The 5046-nt window shown below is 44.5% G+C and overlaps 1 non-coding gene across 1 annotated transcript; it reads left to right on the top strand.

Annotated features, from left to right (window-relative positions):
- The first annotated feature begins 4756 nt into the window (after window positions 1-4756).
- TRNAG-GCC lies at window positions 4757-4827 on the top strand. The gene has a single exon. It is a non-coding gene; the product is annotated as a tRNA-Gly (tRNA).
- Window positions 4828-5046: the final 219 nt, after the last annotated feature.

Raw genomic sequence — 5046 nt, forward strand, 5'->3', positions numbered from 1 at the left:
TAGTTGGGACGGGTTACCAATCAGGCGATTCACCCAAACAATTATTTGGGCCTTGTCCTGGCCGGATCAAGGTCGTATGACGGTTTATGATTTCTGGAAGGTTTCCAAGCTTTGGAAGACGGCGACTTAGAGACCACAGGGGTCACGATTTGTAAGAAGGAAAGTACCCTTGTAATCCCTAGGGGTTCGACCTGTATATAAAGGCGAGCCCCAGGGGAGGAGAGGGCAGGTTAGAAATCATTGAGTGCTAGGTTCGGCGAGTTACGCCCTCCTTGTAATCGAAACCACATCAGTACACACCAAAGCAGGACGTAGGCTTTTACCTCCTCACGAGGGGCCGAACCTGGGTAAATCGTCATGTCACTCCCGCTTAACCCCTTTGAGTCGCCACCAAGGTGCGATGGCTCCAGTACTAAGTCCTTTCACGAGGACATCTGCCGTGACAAAACCACGACATAACCTTCTCAAGGCTCAAGAAAGGATGAAGATGTATGCTGATAGAAAAAGGTCAGAAAGGACCCTGGAAGTTGGAGACATGGTATACTTAAAATTGCAACCCTACAGGCATACTACACTTAGCTTGCACAGATGCCTCAAGCTGCACTCTAAGTACTATGGGCCCTTCAGAATCATCCAAAAAGTTGGACCTGTAGCTTACAAGTTGTTGTTACATGACCACTGCAAACTACACCCTACTTTCCATGTCAGTCAACTCAAAAAACACCTTGGTCCTCAAGCAATCCCAAAACCCAACCTGCCACTACTACACACTGATGGAACAATCCTGCTGGAACCTGAGAAACTACTGGAGAGAAAACTGATCCCAAGAGTGCAAGGGGATATTCAGATCCCAGTGGTGAGGTGGCTCATCAAATGGACTATTTTGGAGGAGAAAGATGCTACTTGGGAGGATGCCTCCTTCATACAAAAAGTCTTTCCAGCATTCCAGCCCTGAGGACAGGTCTGGTGTTTCTCGGGGGGAATTGTCAGGACCCAAGGACTACCAGCGATGAGCAGCTCTGTTTCGAACGTGAAGATTGGCGGGAAGCAACGGAAGCCGTCCATCCAGGATCCGACGCATGACAGACCATCGTACCGATTCGCTTTAAGTGAAGCCTCGGCAGCCGTTGATCTCTGATCGTGCGGTGATAGTAACCTCGAGCGTCACTGTCGCGCTTCCGGCACGATCGCCCTCCTCTTATTTCTTCTTTCTTCTTTCTGCTTTACTTTCCTCTCCTTTCTGTAGGCTATATAAAGCCATGATCGAGCTCATGTAGGGCATCTTTATCTTTCTAGGGTTTCCCCCTTGTGCGCCGCCAGTGTTCATGGTTGGTTTTGTAATATAATTCGGCCATCGGCCTTAAATCAGTGAGTAAAGAGGCTAGTTCGAGAGTAAATTCCCCTGTTCTTCTTCTCGTCAGTAAGCAGAGCCTCACAGTGCCTCGTGTAGTGGTTGTAGTCCGATGACCGTGGCACTCTCCTCGCGAAGATGGAGCCGCTGATGTAGGCCTTCACCACCGGCCTCACCGCCGCCCACTCCATGCTCGGAGCTCGAGGGTCGGAACGACAAAGAGTACGAGGAGTACAAGTCTGCAGTAGTATTCAGTGATACTACAGGGGGTATTTGCAAAAAGACACGAGTTGGCCGGCTCGGTCCAGCTGACGCCAATTGGCAAGCTCTGATTGGCTGTGGACCAAACTTGCACATCAGGTGCAAGTTGTGGGACTGGGTAGAGTCAATTCGCAAGTTGTAGGACTAAAGCATCACATTAGGAACAAGTTGCAGGACTTCCAGTGCTATTACCTCTATATGTTGATAAAAAAAACGGGTCGTATATATATATAGCAGCGCACTCCAGCAAAACCCTAACGAAAGTACCACGGAGAAGGGCGGCGGCCGCCCCGCTCGCATCCTAGTAGCCAAGGCCGTCGTCGCAGCCGTTCGAGGTTCATGAGCCATCTCGCTTCCGCTCCGACGGCCCCTCCTCCACGGAGCGCGAGGCCGCACCGGACCCTCTTCCCGGCGGACGCGCACCACCTGTTCGGCCGATGGCCGGACCAGCCCGCTCCGATGCCAGAGCGCGCTCTGGACGGCCGGGCGCCGGTGCACTCGTCAACCCCTAAAGTAAGACACGCCGAAGCAGGGAGCAATCCTCTGGTTAAATTTCTCCATAGCATCAGCCATATTCCCATTCAACCGCGTTTTTGCACATTGGGGATGTTGACTGGTGCTATGGATAAATTTAACCCGATGGTTTCGCATACCCGACTGAAAGAAGAAGCCTCGCTTAGAGTTCAGTGAGCCGGGAATCAGTTTGTAACAGGGAGCCAGTTATCCGATTTAATTTTTCCATAGCATCATCAATCCCGCCATCCAGCTGATGTAGCTGCTGCCCTGTTGCACGATGCGAAAGATAGCTGGTGGTGTGGATTAATTGAACCCGATGGTTGTGCATGCCCGAATGAAAGAAGGAGCCTTGCTTGAAGTTAAGTGAGCCGACATCCAGTTTGAAGCAGGGAGTCGCTCATCTTGGTCACCTGGTTGAATTTTCATACTGTATATATTATCGACCTGCCAACGGATTTTGGTACAAATTTTGCAGAATGTGTAGGTTGATGTTGCTGTGTACGCATTCCACTGGATGGCTCATATCCGACTACTACAGGACGCAGTTCCCTTTTAGTTGCTTGATTCATGGTTATTGTACTCATGCTGACTCCAGTTTTAATCTGTCTTACTCTAACTGAATATTTTGTTATCTCGAAAAAGATAGTTGAGATCTAGATACTCTTCCTTGTGTTTGCATTTTGAATCAGCATGCATGGTATCATCGTCCCAAGGACCAAGATCTGGACAGTGCAAAGGTGATGAAGAGGAGGAGTCTATTGGATTGAACGAGAAGTCGATAAATGTAACTGTTTTCACGTGATTCAAGACATTCAGGGTGTTTGTACTGTGTCCTGCAAAATTTCATATGTATTTGGTTGTCGTTAATTCTGCTAGAATTTGGTACAGCAACTCTGGTCATCCATGTGTTTTAGTTTTGTATACGAATGCATAGTTTAGAAGGTTAGACAGCTTGTTCATGTAAGAAATTTGTACAAGTCTATAAACTGAAAAAAGGGGGTTTTCCATCCATTCTAGGGTGGTGGTCATAATAGCACATCTCAAAAATTTTGAGGGTTGGATCTACAAATGTTATTTTCAAATACAAAGGGCTTTCACCAGATATCCTCTTTTCGAAACTGACACATCAGGTATTTGCTGTCCTGAATGGTGTTTTTTCAGCCCCCTCTGTTTCTCATGGGTATTAATCTACGCACAACATGTTCTTCTGTGCTGGATGATAAACAAAGTTTGCACCTTAGATATTTGCTTGATTTCAACGAGCCATTTCGCTGTCAGCTAAATCGTTCAAGTGAGCTGTAAGATCACATTTCTGATGTTTGGTGCGCATTTTAAACTTTATGAATGTTCAGCATGAAAAGGAGTTTGACATTCACCCTCTTAAACTTTTGGTGGTGGCCTTCTAAATTAGCACAGAAAAGGAACAACATATTTTTATCACTTGCTAGTTATCGTAATTTTGTAGAAAGATATTGTATCTGGAAGAGGGTATGTTTGTCAGTTGTTCAATTTCGTAAAGTATATATGTTAATTTGCACGAATTGACTTCTTATATTCTTTTTGAGGAATGGATTCTTATATTTGACCTCCATAGGTCCACCATCGTCACTCCAATCCATGGGTACTGCAGGTACAATTCTCAGTTCCTTTTGCATGTTATTTTCTAATATTGTTTGTTCAATTGATTTCAATTTTGAATGGAGTAAACAAGATTGGTTAGCAAATATGCCCTACATATTGTGATAAATTTCACACATCTTTTTCACACAAATTATTGGCGTATACTTGCAGGATTGCACTTTACTTTGTACTCATATGTAGTACTTGCCTTGCATTTCTATTTAATAATAACTAACCAAAAGAAGGAAAAGGCGATAATCTACCAGCCAAGGCGAAATGAACTTATTACACAGCCAAGCATCCCACACATGCAGAGGTGTTTTAAAATCATCCTCACAATCAGATACTGCTGGGACTATCATCGCGTCGTCGTTTTTGCTGCTTCAAGCAGCCAACTGTCGAATCCCCGGCCTCCATTCACAGACATTACCAACGGCAGTCTTCATTTGCTACTTGCTTGAATTTTATTTTATTTACCAAGGGCAGGCTTCATTTGCTACAGGCTTCATCCATGGACATTACCAACGGCAGGCTTCATTACCAAAGAATGTTGTGCCCCTATGCTGTATGCTTCAATGGATCTTTTTACTATATACTTCCGACCTCTGTTTTGATGTGTATGCAGTATGCTACTCTGCCATTTATTTGATTTTATTTATAAAGTCGGGCTTGGGCCTTTTTCTCTACATGAGATACATGAGAATTGGAAAACAAATGTATTGTGGTCTGCTTGCCCATAACAGATTTTCTGTGGATGAATGAGTTCCAGCTGACATATGTGCCATGTCAGAGTAGCTCGCGTACAATGTGTTTATCACTTCCTATCTTTCTTTATGACACGTTGGCGTCTTCCCTTAGAATGATGTAGTATGTGGATCTGACATGTACGTATTAAAAGACTAGCTGGTCAACACTGAGATACATGGATGCAGGGTAGCAGTCTGCTTTCAAGTGAAAGGATTGCTATGACTAAAACTGATAATTTGTCCGTACAGTTTTTTCGTGAAAGCACCAGTGGTCTAGTGGTAGAATAGTACCCTGCCACGGTACAGACCCGGGTTCGATTCCCGGCTGGTGCATTGTATTTTTTATTTCATTGTTTTTTTAGGTAACCCAAACTTGTTGAAGTTATAGGTAAGCCAAACTTGTTGAAGTTTATCCAATTCTATAGAATACACGGTAAACTCTACAATACCAAATACATATAGTGCAAAAATATTTCATAAAGTAATCTTATGCGACTAATTTGATGTTCTATGTTAAGATTTTATAGATTTGGTCAAACTTAAACAAGTTTG

Source organism: Hordeum vulgare, chromosome 3H (genome assembly GCF_904849725.1).
Source record: "Hordeum vulgare subsp. vulgare chromosome 3H, MorexV3_pseudomolecules_assembly, whole genome shotgun sequence".
Classification (NCBI taxonomy): Eukaryota; Viridiplantae; Streptophyta; class Magnoliopsida; order Poales; family Poaceae; genus Hordeum; species Hordeum vulgare.